Raw genomic sequence first — 19,202 nt, 5'->3', positions numbered from 1 at the left:
TATGAGCAAGAGCCCGTGCTGGCATAAGGCCAGCTTAATCTCCAACAACAACAAAGAAGAAAAAGAAGAAGAAAAAGAAGAACAGGTAGACAAAAGGAATAATCTAGAAACAAATAAGTTTCGAACAGAAGACAACTTTTTTTTCTTTGGGGGGGGGGGGGGGTTGCTGGGGGAGTGTTAGGTTACGCTTATTAAGGTAGCCTTTTGTTTCACCTGAAGCGAAACAGTAAGGTACATTACAGTAAGACGAACTTACAATATCCTTTTTTTGTTGCTTTTCGACAAGGACTCGTTTCCTATAGCGATAACTTTATCGCCATCAGTCAGTTGTACTGACACGGTACTGCTACGACTATATCTATATTATTATAGAAAAATAATGCCCTTTCTCTTACACTTGAAGCCAGCCCAAGTAACAGGTGTATGCATCCTTTTCAGCAACATTTTTTTGTTTTCCTCCCAACGACCCGACATGCCCCCAGTCACCCCAAAAAAAAAGAACAATTTGCGTGTTTGTGTGTCCGAAATACCACGTCTTTCATTGAAATATTAGAGAAAAAAAAGAAAAAAAAGAAGAATATTCCCTTTCTCTTGTCATTGTGTAGGACGGAGGAGGTGGGTAGGTCATGCCCTGGTCATCTCTTCCCTCCCACAGCCTCACGTTCGGCCATTGTGCCGGAGTTAATGGCCGTCTTTAATTGGAATTCGATTGTGACGGGTGGTCAAGTGACGAAGGAGGAGGAGGAGGAGTAGGAACCTTTAGTGGACAAAAGGAACCGAAGAAAAAAACATGGAAAGAAAACCAGTACTTGAGAATGAGAGGGGAAACGGAAAAAGTGCTACGTCGTCCGAGAACAATACCCCGCAGAGGTAATGAACAGATGAGTGAATGAGCAGATAGATGGCTGAATGGTCTGTAAATCATGCCGAAATTAATAGCAAAAAGGCACATAAGGTCTTCAGAAATACCTGAGTATTGGTTGGGAAAATTGGGCACAAACAGTTGTGTGTTTAAGAAGAGTTTAATATGGAAATGAATAACCGAGTGATATCGATATTGTAAAAACTTCCCATGGCAATATCATGCCTACACAGGAGGACAATACCCATGAGAAGAAAACTAAAAAAATATATGCATATATAGACATGTCACTTGAATGACCTTATACGTGCAATTTACATCTTTTTCTTTTAAAGAAGTGAATCTGGTACGAAATGAAAGTCGCGTGATCATTTAAATTTGGGACCATATTGCCTGGAGCTTTATATGGTAGTCAACAGAATGTAATATTTTGATTACAGGCATTGTTCTGTTTGACGACTTACTATATATACTATATGGGTGCGTTTGTGTGGTGTACATATGTTTATATACATATATATATATATATATATATATATATATATATATATAGGTATATATATATAGGTTATATATTTGTATACTACATATGTATGTATTTATGTATAAAATGCTTGCATGTGAAAGTGTGTTTATCTTTTTCCATAAGCGCAGGAAACATGTAGCAGTGAGAATATATTAGTCGGCACTGAATCGTACCTTACAAGAGATTCTTCTTAATTAAAGATCATATTGTGGCTGCGGCCACCTCCGCCAGAATACTTATGCAATTGATCGACGTCAGTTTTGCCTTTAATGAGAATTGGCTCTCCTTCGATAAGCATCAGCTGCTGAAGCTTATTGGCAGATGCCAGTCTCTCTCTCTCTCTCTTCTCTCTCTCTCTCTCGCTCTCTCTTCTCTCTCTCTCTCTCTCTCTTTGTGCCATCCGCCTTTCGTCTTTCTTGATTATATATGAATGTATAATATATATATATATATATATATATATATATATATATATATATATATATAGTGTATTATATATATATATATATATATATATATATATATATATATATATATATAATGTGTGTGTGCGTGTGCTTGTTGGTTTCCCTTTTCGTCTGGTTTCCCTTTTCGTCAATAAAAAGTTACTGTATTTAACATTGTATTAAGACTATCTTCTCTCTTTATAACTTTTGTTACCTAATCAGCATTCCCATTTTTATGACAGTTCTTGCTCTTAATCAATGTCTCTCTTTCATTTCGTTTGTAGCTTTTTTACTTTAAATTTTGTAAAGCGTGATAATCACAAGAATGCTTCGCTCTCACTCAGTGAAAAGTAAAATTTGTAAAGCATGATAACCACAAGAATGCTTCGCTTTCACTCAGTGAAAAGTAAATTTTGTAAAGCTTGATAATCACAAGAATGCTCTGCTCTCACTCAGTGAAAAGGAGAATATGAAGAGAAAATGTCCTTGATAATTGGCTCATACTTCTCGGTGCTTGTTTCACCTTGCTAGAAAAGAAGTGAAGGTCTTTCAGTTAATTCTCATATAGTAATTCATTCGGGTTTTCTCTCGAACAAGTTTCTGAAACATATGACAAAACCAGTTACTTATTTGGGGGGTTTATTCGCTTGAGGGGGTGGGTTGCTCCGTAATATATATATTATATAATATATATATATATATATATATATATATATATATATATATATATATATATATATATATATATATATATATAAGGAGAGAGAGAGAGAGAGAGAGATTATGAAAGTAATATGAATAAAGAGCAAATACAAATAAATTCAGCTAATTAAGGTAGTGCTTTATAGAGAAGCAGAATATGACGGAATGCTGTCCAGTTCTCTCTCTCTCTCTCTCTCTCTCTCTCTCTCTCTCTCTCTCTCTCTCTCTCTCTCTCAAACTACTACCCACAACAGTCGCTTAACTCCTCGGTACATAATTTACAGGTATGTGTAATTAGATGGATACAATGCCTCTACATCTCTTCTTTCCTCACCCAGTTTAGGAATGGAACTCAGATCCGTCACTTGTGAGACAGACAGACAGACAAACGCATTGAAAAAAGGCAGAATTCATAAGGAAAAGCAAGACGAATAAACGCAATTAAGTAAGACGGGGGGCTTATGCGGTCAAATGCCTTTGAGGTGCCGCCTTGTGAAATCAATTAATAACATCATTAAAGGGAGAATAATACTACAAAAGAAACAGCGATTGGATTGGAAAAATAAATTAATGGCAAAAAAAGAAAAAAATAATGACAAGGGGAGGCAAATACGTAGAGCTTAAAGGGAGTGAGAGGTGGTATTGACAGGGGGTTGGGGTGGGGGAGAGAAAGAGAGAGAGAATAATGTCAAAAAAAAAGAAAAAAAAAGTGGGAGAGAGAAGCAAAATTGCGGGCGCAGAAATGGATCCTTTAACCCAATCAATAAAAGAGGAAAGAAAATGGTGGATGACAAATTCTGGGCCTAAGGGGAAACTTTAGCGGGGTAGGCCTACTCTACGCATTATTAGCGAGGGGAAGAGGCGTTGAATGAATTCTAAAAGGGGGGAACGCTGGGAGGGCTGGCAGATGGGAGGGGGGTTGGGTGGGGTGGGGGGAGCAAGGGGGGAGAAAGGCCCTCTCTCTCGCGATTGGGAGGTATAGGCCTAAAGAGGGTAACCACTACGAACTGTTTCGTAAACTATTTCCATCATTTCTTTTCTGAAATGGAAACATAATCCCTATACGAGGTATATATAGATAAATGTGCGTGTGTGCAGATAATGAATGAACAGTTAGATTTAATATCCGTAGGTTTAGAGGGTGAAAAAAAAAATCGAAAACTTTTTATTGGAATTTCGTAGGCTGTCCGGATAGGCCTATAGGGATTATTGACACGTATAAGGGAGGGGAATGTTTATGTGTGTTAGTGTGCGTGCGTGCGTGTGTTTTGTTAAGTAAAAGAGGGGTGACCAGCACGAAGCAAAATGGACGAATGCTGGTCAGATAAAATGGTTTAGTGTTCGATAGCTTGTTTCCAATCTGTTTTTTACATTTTCAGAGAATCCTTGATACTTTTAAATTGTTCACTTCTCTAGGAATGAAATGTAAAATAATGTGCAATCATTGCAGATACAGCACCCAGACACTTTGTATATATATATTATATATATTATATATATATATATATATATATATAATATATATATATATATTCAGTTGTATTCCACATAAGAAAATGAGAAAGGTATGTCTCAGAAGATGCCCAATCCTCTAATGGACCTCTTCTTGGAGCGTTCCTTAATAAACGCCCCAAGAAGAGGTCTAATTGCAGGAACGAAACTGTTGGGAATTTTCTGAGGAAAACATACTTTTTCATTTTCCTATGTGGAATACAACTGATTACTATATCTTCGTGCCTAAAAAGATTACCAGTAATATATATATATATATATATATATATATATATATATATATATATATATATATATATATATATATATATACATATCATAGTATATACATATATATATACACATATATAACTATATATATATATGTATATATATATGTATATATATAGTATATATACTATATATATATATATATATATATATATATATATATACTATATATATATATATATATATATATATTATATATATACTCGTTTCAGGTATTACCTTTGTGTAAGCCTTCGGGAATATTTAAGTTCATACATACTAAGTATGTATATGTACCAACAACGTAAATGGAGAAATGTTTGGATGGGTCGTGCATATTTATATTAATGCACCAATTGCATAAATGGAGACATATTTTAGCTCCTGTGTGTATTTATACAACGAACCATAGTTCAAGTATTCATCAAAAACTTTCTTGTTATATATAGTTTGAGCACCATATGGCATCAGCAAAAACCCAGTGCTAAAGGGAAAACTAGATGAAATTATGGTTAACGATTCAGTAATTAAGAAATAACTAAGAAAAAATTTATTAAAAAAGAATAAAAAGATAAGTTTGTAAAACCGAACTTCTTTAATTACGCTGGATCAGTTACAAAAGTACTTTCTGTTAGAATATTCCATACCCCATAGAGTAAGAGAGAGAGAGAGAGAGAATAAATAGGAAAAAGACATGTAGTCAGAATAGAGAGACAGCTACGTATGAATAGAGAGAGAGAGAAAGGACACGATAAAATGGCGAAGATCCAATACGAAAATCTTACATCTCTCTATCATAAACATCGCGAAGCCGACGTATAGATCAAAGCTTACTATCCTAAGCCCGAAAGAAATTCGCTTTAAATCTTCGCGAAAAAAAAGAGACATTTCCATCATTCAGAATGTGTGATTGGTTGTTAAGGAATAAGGTCAATCAAAACGGGTCGGCCTTCAAAACTCAAAAAATTGGGGATAATCTGTGATTTTCATATATAAGATTCCACTGATAGCTTGATAGCTTGCTTTAAAAAAAAAAAAGTATGAACACGTGGTTGCAAGTGCACTCATGCACAGACACACACACACACACACACACACACACACACACACATATATATTATTATATATATATATATATTATATATATATATATATATATATATATATATATATATATATATCAAACATTAAACTTAGAGAATATGTTATTTTTATATATAATACATATTTATATATATTTCAACCGTAGATAAATGATCAAATACTAATCAATGCTGCATTCATCCATTTTTAATTGTGGATGAACCAACAGTGTATAAACTTCCAGAGCATTGGTCTTTTCATAAACCTACAGCAGAGCTCATCAACAACGCATCGAAACCCTTCACACATACACTGTACCAATCACCTTAGCATTCACTTTGTCCTGCGCCAGTCACATGTTCCTGGATGCTGATGGGCCTTCTTTCCATTGCGTCCAGTGTACCATCTTTCCAGACATTCCGGTGTAAAACTTCCAGCTTGTACACTCTCCAACGATTTCACTATTATATCTACCAATTTCTCCACATGTTTGAACCATCTCAGAATACTCTGATGAGCCACATACGCCTCTATCACATTTCTTTTCAGTTAATCTTCTGCCACATGTTGTTCTGAATTAATCTCAGTATTCTTTCAGTCGAAATCACGATCCAAATTCATCCCAGAATTCACTCACTCCACTTTCAGATCCAAGTTCATCCCAGAATTGACTCATCCAACATCCAGGTCCGAGTTCATCCCAGAATTCACTCACTCCACTTCCAGATCCGAGTTCATCCCAGAATTGACTCATTCAACATCCAGGTCCGAGTTCATCACAGAATTGACTCACTCCACATCCAGATCTGAATTCATCTTGAAATCTGCCATTCAACCCTTTCGTAGCCTCCAGGCAAACCCTCCATAATATTTCATTGAAATCCATCTTTAACGCCTTGGGGTATCTCGTTGAGGGAAGATAAGAGCATACTTAATTTCTGTCTCGGTTTCTTAGCGGTTGCAACAACCAGCTAACAGCAGGGTTATGAAACAAAACCAATGAAACAGCACAAATAGCGACACCTGCCAAACGGGGTTATTAAGTGGAAAAAACAACAAATAACCAACCACGGCGTTACAAAAAAAAAAAAAAAAAAAAAACATACAAAACAACAGCATCGAAACAGCGAACTATCACAGCAAACTATCCCAGAAGGAGTAAAAAACGACAATGGACTGCACCGAATAACAATAAAACAACAACAATAACAGCTCCCAACCGTATAACAACAAGAGAATCAAGCAAAAGAAGACGAGACAGGTCCTCTCTCTCTCTCTCTCTCTCTCTCTCTCTCTCTCTCTCTCTCTCTCTCTCTCTCTCTCTCTCTGGGCGGATTCCTAGGGAAACTAGAAGGTAAAAAATTCGATAATTAATCATTAGGGGGCAGGGAAAATATGTGATGAAATAGATTATCAGGGTAACTGAAGGGTTAATGGAATAAGCGACGTTGGAGGGTCTGGAGGAGGAGAAGGAGGAGGAGGAGGAGGAGGGGGTGGGTGATGTGGTGGAGATGGAAGGATGAGGGAATTTGTAGTGGATGGAAAGTTCGGGGAAATTCTCTCAGAGAGAGAGAGAGAGAGAGAGAGAGAGAGAAAGAGAGAGAGAGAGATGTGATCAGAATTCTTATAGAATGAGAGCTCGTTATTTCTAACATTATTACACAATGAGCAGATTAAAATCTGAAGTAAGAAAGACGAACATGGAGAGAGGAGGAGAGAGAGAGAGAGAGAGAGAGAGAGAGAGAGAGAGAGAGAGATTTTGTTAAAGTAGGGTGATCGTTATTTCTAGCATAATTGCACGTGGAACAGATGACATATCTGAAAAGTTACTCAAGGTGGGTGAAGGCATAATGATTGCCTGCCATTGAGAATTCTCGATTCTTACACACAACACACACACACACCGCACACACATACACACACACACATATATATATATTATATTACATATATATAATAATTAATAATATATATATAATAAATATATATATTAATATATTATAATAACTTAAGTTATCGGTGTCAAGAAGAGAGATACTGGTTAACTGAATGGATTTTCAGAGAGAGAGTGATTGATTGATTGATTTATAAAACTGGCTTAGCAGTCACTGGAGTCATATGCGGGATATATATATATATTATATATATATATATATATATATATATATATATATATATATATATATATATGTATATACATGTATGTGATATATATATTATATATATACTAATATATATATATATATATATAATATGTATGTATATATACATGATATATATATATATAATATTTATGATGTATATATAATATGTGTATATATATATATATATATATATATTATATATATATATATATATATATATAAACTACTACTATTTGCTTTAGGGATAAAGATAGAGAGTTAGGGGAGTGGGGAGGGGTGTGTGTGGATGGAGGAATGACGGTTAGCGGAAACTTGAATGTGGGTTTCATTGACTCAAATCCTCACTTAGAAGGTTACAAAAAAAATCGCCTTTTCCAACATTTCTTTTTTTGGGCGAGAACCTGATGGAGATTTATATCCCTCCCTCGATTTCTTAAACCGGGGGAAGATTTATCCCCTCTTGATGTCACTTGGAATCTTTTAGAATCTAATTCTTCTCCCGTGTCAAACGGATCATCATTTCATACTTGAAAAATTTCCATTAAGATATTATTTGGACCCCAAAGGAAGGCTGACATTTTTCATTGATTGGTGTAATGTGTATAAGGGGGTTTGTGTGTGTGTGTGTGTGTGTGTGTATGTGTGAATACTGGCGTTTATACGTGTTCTATAACCACATATACAACAAGGCAAATTTATAGATAGATGTAACTCTTGTGTGTGTGTGTGTGTGTGTGTGTGTAGAATCTACTGGTCACTTTTTACCAGACACATATGTAATTGTAATAGCCACAATGCCCTCTTAACTTCTCGAATTCTTCAACCCACCCAACCCCTACCCCACCCACCCCTTTTTTAAATTTATTTATTATTATTATTATTTTTTTTTTTTGGGGGGGGGATACGTTGGATACTCTTGTCACTACAAAGCCTCAGATCAAAGTGCAAGAAATTTTAAGCACTTGTGATGTATGGTAGCGGGAGACGAACCTGCATCCATCCCATAATCAGAACGAGGTCACGTTGCTGACCTGACCACGAGAAGCGTGAATATATATTATATGTATAATATGCAGTCACAAGAGGATGACTCCATTTTACCTTCCAATTTCTTTTGAAATACTTTCGAACGAAGATCGTGTACTAACCAATAAGTCAGTCTCCAACCTGGCCACATCCCATTGCAATTACTAACTAACAGGTTCATAATTCCCTAATCTGGGGACGAAGTAAAGGACACATGAACTTCGCATATAATCCTTATGTGTGGATCGGATAAGTATGAAAACTTATGACCATTTACACAGAAACGTTAGGATTTGTTCCCATAAATATCATTCCTGAATGTCAATGTTTCCTTTTATGCTTGTACTAAGTCTGTATGATTTTCATTTCTGTTTATGCTTTAATGTGTACGCTACTTTCACATTATATATTTATAATGTTTATTTGTTATTCCCTTCGCTCAGGTTTACTGAGTATTCTTGAATTTTATTACGAGTTTTAAAGACCTTTTAAGCTTCCTGCTCATAAATGTCGACATATTTTGTTAGATATTAAAAAAAATGTCCTCTTACCCTCCAACATATCCATTTCTTCTCCCTAAGAAAGAATCGTCTGTGAGGAAAATCCCTGAGTATCTTCCCTCATTTCCTCTCGAACACTCTTCCCCCCCAGTGTCTCCTAACCCCCCTTCCCCACCGTGCCGGCCTTCCCCTCACCGCCCCATCATCTACACACATCCCGGTCCCCATCAAAATGAGACATTTTCCAGCTGGGGGATTTTCATTTCTGCGCCAAATTGAGAACGGGAGATATGATATTGTTATTTCCTAACTTGAAGAGGAAACCGATTAAAAAGAATATTGAAAAAATATCCCCAAAAAAGATAGAATAACGGTATAACTTATTCTCGTTCTCTTAAATTGGCTAAAGTAAAACACAGAAGAATATAAATGACAGTTCCTTTCGTCAGTGTTTGTAAGATTGAATTATTCTTTACGAAATTATTAGTTTCCCCTCAGAAATTGGATAGGAAAAAGGTTAGCTGTCATCTCATCCCGTAAACTGATTGGTCGGGAGGACGGTGTTGCCATATCCGTCTGGATGCAATTTAATTTTTGTCGCCCGTTCTTTTTTTCCTTAGTATTTATGTTTCAAGTTTTGTTTTTGTGTGTGTTATAGCTTTTCACATCTCTTCCGACAAAGCCTTCACAAATTTCTTACTTAATGTAATTGTATCCATTCACATTCATACAAAAATTCATATTAAAACGGGGATTTGCAATAAGAAATCGAAAGGTATATTTTGTTTAGAATTGCCAAATAAAAACTTGCTTTGTATTGTACAAAAAAAAATGTATTTGCTTGTATTCTGAAATACTTAACAATTAAAACCATCGCTGGTAACGAAGACTTGCCATTATTTCGTGAAATGATTCATCTTAAAGACAGGAAATGTAATACTGTCGTATCCCCGGCATCGGTGACCATTAGAATCGTGACGCCAGTTTTTAATATCCTATGGATAAGTTAGTTTTGGCATCGTTATTTGTCATTACACGATTGGCCTCTTACGTGGCATTTGGTTTTAACGGTTTATGTTATGATTTTTGTATATTAATCCTTTTGTTATCTGTTGTTTTTTTTACTTATAATTTTATTCCCTGTTTTTGTTTTTCTGCTTTGAAGTTCATGGCTTTTTAGGTTTCCATGGTGGTGAATGATATTATTAATAATAATAATAATAAACTTAGGAGATGAAATTTCTAACAAAATGATGAATATTGACGTAATGTTTGTTAACATCAAATTAAGTAAGTCCTAAAAGTTATACAGTAATTGACAGATAGAAGATACCATTATGACGCAAATACACGTATTTGAATGTGCAAAGCAAATGCAAGTAACAAAATGAAATAGTATGGCATATATCTATGTATATATATATATATATATATATATATATATATATATATATTCATTACATATATTTATATATTTGATATATATTTATATATATATATATATATATATATATATATAGATAGATAGATATGTGTGTGTGTTTGTGCTACGTGCTATATTTTGTATATATATATATATATATTATATATATATATATATATATATATGTATACAAAATATATAATCCATTAGCTTTAAAGCGAGCTTTTTTAGCAAGAAATACCCGAATGAGAAAAAAACCAAAAACATGGTATGAAAATATAAGTGAATAACAAATGACAGATAGTAAAAATGTGAATATTCAAATAATCATAGCACCATAACCTTTGAAATAAATGCAACGCTAATTTTGTTATGATAATTTACGACAATATATATTTATATATAAATTTATATGTATATACATCTGTGTGTCTGTATGTGTATTACATTCACCCAATCACGAAAAGGAGAAGGAGTATAAGAAATAAGAATATGATTATAGCACTCAGAGAGAGAGAGAGAGAGAGAGAGAGAGAGAGAGAGAGAGAGAGTGATGTAAAGGGTTGAACTTGGGGATTTTTTTGCAAAAAAAAAAAAAAAAAAAAAAAAAAAAAAAAAAAAAATGGAAACTGATCTTCATCTTCTTATTGATCGCCCGAAGAGTAATTGAGACTGGAAAGGGGATTTTGGGGCGGGGGGATGTTGGGGGGTGGGGAGGAGGTGGCGTTTTGTAGACACCGTCAGGCATACGAAAAATCCATTTGGAATACATTATATACTCGTTACAGTTCAAATTCGGTGCCGCTTTTATTAATGTTTACAAATGATGCACGTAACTTTTAATAACTAAAAACGATTTCACTTCCAGTAACTTGCAAGTGCATAAAAAATGATTGCATAAATGCACATAATCAATGTCTCTCTTCATATTATATACATACACAAACGTACTCTTGTTTACGCACACGTACGCACATGAGCACACGGACGCGCATCGCGCGATATCATTAGCGTTGGTTTCTTGGCAAACTTTTTCATCAAGGGAAAAAAAGAAAAAAGATTGGAATCGCTTCTCCGAGTCCCTAGGACGCATCAATATTCGTTTTCTTCTTTGATATTGAAAAACCCTTTTTAGAGGCTGTGTATGTGTGTGTGTGTGTGTGTGTGTGTGCGTGTCTGTGTCTGGTGTGGTTGAGGAGTGGGGCTTAGGAGGTCGTCTGGGAGGGACATTCCAGGTCTTGGCTGGATGATTTTGGCGGGGTGGGGGTAGGGGGGGAAAGGGGTCAGGCTAAATTCTCTGCCTCTGTTCTCTTTATCGACGACATCTTTTCTTTTTATCTGTTTTCTTTAATCTTGGCTGATTGGTCGATATTTTTCCCAGAGATGTCTGCAATTGCAAAGATGGTTGTCCTCCATTCAAACGTTTTCATTCTTTCATTCCCTACTGATAAAATCCTGATGAAGCTGATGTTTGCAATTTTTTTTTTTTTTTTTAAACAGAGTTTCTGGTGATTTTTGTTTTGTTTTTGCTAGCGTTTGTGAAGCTTTTTAATAATAGTTCTGGAAGTATTTTACTACGATTATTTAACTGTTTATCACTCTTTGTTAGTATTTGTCATGTGTTTATATTTACTTCAATAGTCTATATCCCTTTTTTTTTATAGCTTCTTAAATATTGGTCTGACGTAAATACATATTAACATACCAGTAATGTTACAGCTTACGCGTCCATTAAAAGTACTATGGACTCACTTACAGCCTCACTTATAAATCCACAATATACAATCTTCATCCAAAAAATAAGTAAGTTAATCTATTTCAGTAGACTCAGATGATTGTTACTATTCCTTAACATTTCACTCCATGTAATAGTCTTGAGGTATTTTCTGTTCCAGACTGGAATGCATTTAGACTTCCAGACTGACATATCTTCCTATTCCTGGCACAAGGATTCTTTCCATTTGAGTTGACTTTCAATTGCAGCCTGGAATTTTATTCCATTCAAAATTCCATTCAGCTTGAGACTTCTATCTGGCATGAGATGTATTTTCAGTCTCGCATGTCCTTCCATTTCACCTTGAGCCTGTCTAGCCTGAGATGTCTCTCCACTCTAGTTGGAGAAGTCTTTCCACCAGATGTCATGTCTTTCTAACTCTTAACCTGCGGAGAAGTCTTTCCAGCCTGGATGTACTTTCTACTAAAATCTCCAGCCTGGAGAAGTCTCCTCCTAGTTAGAATGTTCCTTTCCTACTACTCAACTGGAGAAGTCTTTCCAGCCTGGATGCTCTACTCTAAAATTTCCCGCCTGGTGGTAGAAGTCTTTCCAGCCTGGATGTCTTTCTACTCTAACTGGAGAAGTCTTTCCAGCCTGGATGTCTTTCTACTCTAACTGGAGAAATCTTTCCAGCCTGGATGTCTTTCTACTCTAACTGGAGAAGTCTTTCCAGCCTGGATGTCTTTCTACTCTAACTGGAGAAATCTTTCCAGCCTGGATGTCTTTCTACTCTTAACTGGAGAAGTCTTTCCAGCCTGGATGTCTTTCTACTCTAACTGGAGAAGTCTTTCCAGACCTGGATGTCTTCTACTCTAACTGGAGAAGTCTTATCAGCCTGGACCTGTCTTTCTACTCTAACTGGATGAAGTCTTTCCAGCCTGGATGTCTTTCTTTCTACTCTAACTGAGAAGTCTTCAGCCTGATGTCTTTTCTACTCTAACTGGAGAAGTCTTTCCAGCCTGGGTGTCTTTCTACTCTAACTGGAGAAGTCTTTCTAGCCTGGATGTCTTTCTATTCTAACTGGAGAAGTCTTTCCAGCCTGGATGTCTTTCTACTCTAGCTGCAGAATCCTTTCCAGCCTGAGATGTCTTTCCATTCCAGTTTGAGAAGTCATTCTGGCCGGCTTGTCATTCCAGGTCGGGATAACCCTAGATGTCTTCCCATTCCAGCCCCAGATGTATTTCCATACCTTGAGATTCCTTTCCGAAGCTCCTCCAGCCCCCCACCAAACTCGTAGGCTTCCGCGCGAGCAGAGGAGGGTAAAAAATCCACTTAAATAATATGCTAATTATGGTCCGTGCGTTCTTTTAATCACGTCGGGATTCCCCGAAATCTTTAACATTCTTGAGATTAAATATTTTCTTTCATTTTGGTCCCCAATGGAAATTTGACTAAGTCGATTTGGCTAATTCGTAATTAATCTTGAAAGTTAATGTATTTCACTCTTTTTTCAATGGGAATTTTTTTCTCAAGCATTGTCCTTCGCGAATGACTACTCATCAGGTTTAAACATTTATCTCAGGGCCAGCTTTGGTCCCTTTCTTTCGAAAGGTTGTAATGAAATAGCTTTTTTAACGGATTTAGAAATTTTGCACAGCGCGAGGGGATACATGTGTGAATATGCGTGTACACAATTTTGCTCAAGTATGTCTTTGTGCAAATAACATTTTTAGACAGTTTTTAGATAGTAGCGCGATATTGTTTTCATGTACTGCTGCCACAGAGGTTCCAATGTAACAAATATGTATTTTTTTGTATCACTTGACCCTGACGATGTGTGAAAAATACACGAAAGCGCTTGGTCAACTCCTTTCATTCATTTTTCCAAGTAACATATGTTAAAGTTAAGTTTATCTTAGTTTTAACAGACCACTGAGCTGATTAACATTTCTCCTAGGGCTGGCCCGAAGGATTAGATATTTTTACCTGGCTAGGAGCCAGTTAGTTACCTAGCAACGGGACCTACAGTTTATTGTGGGATCCGAACCACGTTATATCGAGAAATAAATTTCTATCAAGAAATAAATTCCTCTTGATTCCGCATTGGCAGAGCCGAGAATCAAACTTCGGACCACCGGATTGGTAGGCGAGCGCGAAAACCACTCGTCCAACGAGGAACTAGTTACATATGTGATGTATATTTTTTTTCAAAAGTATATAACGAATTATTTCCTTAAAAAGGAAATACATTACTAACATAAGGGACAAATTTTGTAAAGCATGAGAAGCGAGACTTAACATTCGAATTGAGCGCCGAATAGTCTTGACGCAGGGATACTGGTATCAGCAGCTGTCAAGTACCCACTTGAAAGAGGATGGTGAGGAAAAGTGTGTGGCTATGATCGTCCTTGGCTGGGAACTTGAGTTTTCGTTACAACGAATAGGACGGTTTTCCGACAAGTTAAGGGACCGGCGGTGAGAATTGCAGACTTACAGCTGAGTCCTTTGTTCGCGCGACGATGTTTTGACTTTTTACTGTGTTTCTACGAGGCGCCTAGTTTCGGCCTGTTGAGCTACGTTTCTACATGGGAGTATCGAGCTACGTTTCTACGTGGCGCCGAGTGTCGAGCTACGTTTCTACGTGGCGCCGAGTGTCGAGCTACGTATGTACAAGGGTAGGTGTCTTCTTATATTCTTGTGTTTTGATATATATTTACGAGCCTCTTATAAAATGCCACATACTGTTAATTGTAATGAGTTATGGGTTTATATCGACCATAATTAATCGGTTTGAATGGTTATTGTAATTTGGAAATTTCAGAGGTTTTTTTGCTGATGTCGACTTCAACGAAGCTATCGAAAGAAGTTTGGTATAGTATACCAGTGTACCCGGTGAGTGTCATTCTTATTCTTAATGTTCACTTTAAAAACCTCTTAAAAAGCAAGCTAATCCTCGCCCCTGGTGGGGGAGGGGGTCTCTTTTGGCATACGGCAAAATGCCGTATGTCAGAAGAGGGCTTGCATTCCTAAATCCTATCCTAAATCCCTAAACTAAACCAATCAAACCAAACTTTAGTTTAGTGCGTTGTTTATTAGCTTAGGTAGGGTTTCATAATTATAGTTTTGCATAATTTTGAGTTTGAATTGAAATTTATTTTCTGTAGAGCAATTTTCTTCTAAGATTAAAGCATTTATGGCTTTTCATTTAACTTTCTTGCCATGATGTAAGCAAAAAATTAATATTCTTTTGTAACAAAGAAAGCTGTGGCATTCATATTTATCTCTAGAATATTCTAAACTTTGCTTAAAATTATAGTTTACAAGATTTTAGCTTTCTTGCTGTGCTGTAAGAAAAAAAATTAATTATTAAAAAAGCTGTGGCATCATTCATATCCAAAGTTTAAATTTTGGATAGGTTGTTAGCTAGAAAGTTAAGTGCTTTTTTAACTAGTTGGGAATCTTTGACGACGCAATTGTTACAGATGTCATGTTATCTTGCAGGTCTTAGGAAGGAAGTGCGTACTCCCTTTTGGTCAGCATACTCGAATATCCTGTCCAAGTACCAGTAGTAAATGGGGAAACTTGGCAAAAGATTTGAGATATTCGAGATCTCGTGATATTGTTCCCCAGCTTTGAAAACCTGAAAGGCGATTTGGAAGCTGATGTCGTTGGAAAAACTTATGTATGAAGTCTCGAAACGCTAACCATTAAAATAAAGTAATTAATTCTTGAAGTCTAACCATTCAAATAATTTACGCTCTTTTCCTAAACCATAACTGCATTTTATTTAGTCTTTCAGTTCCAAGGTTTAATGAGAATGACTGTTTTCCACTGAACTTTAGGTACCTAAAAATAACGTCTCAGAATATGGGTTGCAATGCAAGGTTATGTGAAAAATTGTACATTAACAGTAGCTAAAAAAAATTCATTAAAATGGCATATAAGTGACTAAGGTTTGGCTAAAACTGAAAAGTAAGTTCTTAATTTATACTGTTTCGTGAAGTTCCCATTGGTAATAAGAGTGACTTAAACATTTTACTATTATGTATGAGCAAGGTGAGTAATAGGTATTCAGGGTTGATTTGGAAACCTTTACCATTATGTATGAGCAAGGGGTTAAGTATTCAGGGTTGATTTCGAAACCTATCTAAATGTAAGGTTGTAGTGTTATTCAGTACAATTAAGTTCAGTGTTAAGAATGACTTTATTCCCTAATTTATACCATAGTGCAGTTGAGCATTGGTAAAATTACTTAATTTTGACTGCTTTATGCATAAGCTAGGTAAATACTAAGGCAAAACTAAGTGATGTAATGTTGTAGTAATCATCATACCACATTGGGAAATGGTCTCATTACGTGGAAAATGTTTGGAATGATTTAACATGGCTATCTTCAACACCTGAAAGCCGATAATTTAATATTAGTTGCTGCTATTTTCATCAGAAAAAGTTTTGATTCCTTGTGCCATGAAATGAGGTAATATTAAGGTATTTTTAGTTTAAATATTTGAATGAAGCCAATTTCGCTAAAAAGGGTATTGTCGTCATACCGGAATATTGAATATGTATTGAATGTATATATGAACGTAATGTTATTTTTATGTAGTTTTAAATTTTTTTGAGTTATTGAGTTGAATAGTTATGGTGGTACAAACTAGCTTAAGGGACTTTTCCTATATACCCAGTGAATTTACCCATCGGCAGTAATTTTCACCTATCATACCGAGGAAGTAATTCCTGGATGTTGTCATTACCGTTGAAATACGAAAATGAAAGTTATAAAGCAGAACGAATAACGTAATGAAATTTTGGTTGTAGTATGGATAGAATCGTGCTTGGGTAAATCCAATAGTTGAGATTTATGATAGCGAATTCAACTAGTTCAAGGTTTAGGTATATCAACAAGCCAGCTATCATAATTCTCTAGTTTGAGGTATGTCGTAGTTACGGGAGGGTGACTACGTATAAGGGTTTTCAATTGTTAAGATTTGTGATGGCGAATTAGACTAGTTCAAGGTTTTGGTATCGACAAGCCAGCTATCATAATTCTCTAATTTGAGGTATGTCGTGGTTACGGGAGGGTGACTACGTAAAAGGGTTTTGATCATTGAGTAACAGGACACTAGAATTATGACGAGTAAGACAACTAGCAGATACGGTTCAATTGAATGAAAACGCTAACATATTGTTACTGACTGAATGCTCATTGTATACTACATGCGCGCTTTTGTCTGTGTGTGTATCGTCAGTTTACTTTGAAAGCTCCAAGTATATTTTAACGGCTTTTAATCCAGGGTTGAATTCCAGAGAGTTTTCTAAGGTTTCCTTCTTATAGTGACTTGATTTTTGATGACTCAACCAAGAGAGTGATTAAAATATGGATCATTCTAGGATAGTTGAGGTTTGAAGGGAAAGCCTCCGGCCCCAAGCTGCAACCGATTTCATTCCTTTTACTGTAACTGCGTTCGTATTCTCTTCTCTTCCATCTTAAGTTCCGTATCTTCCCTTCCGTCCCCTTCCTGACTATTAATTCATCGTGAAACTAAGGTTGTCCTTCTGTTCCACCGTTCATACTTTGTTACTGTCAATTTCATTTACAGCGCTGAATGATGAAGTACATTCGCATGAACACATACACACACGTACGTATTCTCAAGAAATCCTTACCCACATAGCGTTGAACACACACCAAGTTGATCCTAAGGAAAGAAATGTTCAAACGGGAAGCATTTTCATACACTCAGTGGCACAGACAATGCATTCATAACCAGATAGCAAGCATGTTCACACGCGCAAACCTACATAACAAAAAAAAAAAAAAAATACAGGTACAAATAGAGAGATTTAGATATGGCACCAATCTCAGCACACGCCACACAAAATGGCACCGCTCATACCGAAGTAGGACGAGTGTCTCTCCCTTGCGAGCGGAGACACGGCGTCCAAAGAAGGGAATAATGATCCTGTAACGTTATTAAGTTTATCTTATAATCTAAAACAAGATACGCAAGGCTTGCTCCATCTCCACGGCGACAATCTCTTGCCGTATCTCGAAGCGAGTTGGCGAATAACGCGGATGGAAAATGCTATCATACAGCCCAGAGGATCTTGGCCGTCCTATCCAAATATTATATAGGTTGTTTTTTTCCAAAAATGAGTTGGGTAACTGCCGGCTAACGTCGGAGAGTGTTAATGAGGATAATTAGGGTTATATGATGATATACTGTACGCTTTTAGTTTATCTTTTAGGCATATTTATTTTTCGTTTAGTACACTATTTATTTTTCATTTGGTACGTACCACTTTTTTTCGTTTTGTTCGACATTTGGTGTTTATTACATGGGAGTGTGCATATATACATATATATATTTTATATATATATATATATATACTATATATTATTATATATATATATATATATATATACTAATATTATATATATATATATATATATAATGATACTAATTAACAGTATATCTCTTATTAATATAATGTATTTATCCATATATTATACATATTACATATTTATGTCATATGTAATATATATATATATATATATATATGTTATATATATATATATAATTATATTGATAAGAGGAGCTATATTGGTTAATTATTATCATATCTCAGTGCAGCAACATGAAAAGTGATCATTTCGTTTTTATTTTCATGGGTTTAAGTTTACTCTTCAACGACACACTTACATGACGCAGGTTACATATAAACATAATTAATTAGCATGAAGCGATTATTGACTCTCGTGTAACACAAAAAATTTAACTGCTCCTGAGCAGACAGTCTTTTATAAAAACAAAATATGCTATTGCTAGTGGATTGAACTCTCTATATATAGTATATTCGAAGGTTGACACCTGGAGTTTTAAATTTCTCCTTGTAGTCTGATTAGTTGGTTTAGAAATTCATTCAGCCATTTCATTAAGGTAAATATTGAGTGCTCGTTTTGAATAATAAAAATGAGAAAATTAATTTTTCGTATTTTTTATGATACCAACTG

General features: G+C 35.5%; 1 protein-coding gene and 2 long non-coding RNA genes across 7 annotated transcripts in view; 2 read left to right on the top strand and 1 right to left on the bottom strand.

Moving 5' to 3' along the window:
- LOC135202253 (uncharacterized) overlaps positions 1–19,202 on the top strand; it is a 1,045,919-nt gene that overhangs the window by 314,543 nt on the left and 712,174 nt on the right. The window lies entirely within an intron of this gene.
- The window catches only part of LOC135202254 (uncharacterized), a 113,810-nt gene that overhangs the window by 34,897 nt on the left and 59,711 nt on the right, over positions 1–19,202 (bottom strand). The window lies entirely within an intron of this gene.
- LOC135202006 (uncharacterized) lies at positions 14,731–15,816 on the top strand. Its single transcript, XR_010311636.1, has 3 exons — positions 14,731–14,862; positions 15,009–15,079; positions 15,689–15,816. It is a non-coding gene; the product is annotated as an uncharacterized LOC135202006 (long non-coding RNA).

This window comes from Macrobrachium nipponense, chromosome 30, assembly GCF_015104395.2.
Source record: "Macrobrachium nipponense isolate FS-2020 chromosome 30, ASM1510439v2, whole genome shotgun sequence".
Lineage (NCBI taxonomy): Eukaryota > Metazoa > Arthropoda > Malacostraca > Decapoda > Palaemonidae > Macrobrachium > Macrobrachium nipponense.
This window is presented reverse-complemented; position numbering and strand designations above follow the sequence as displayed.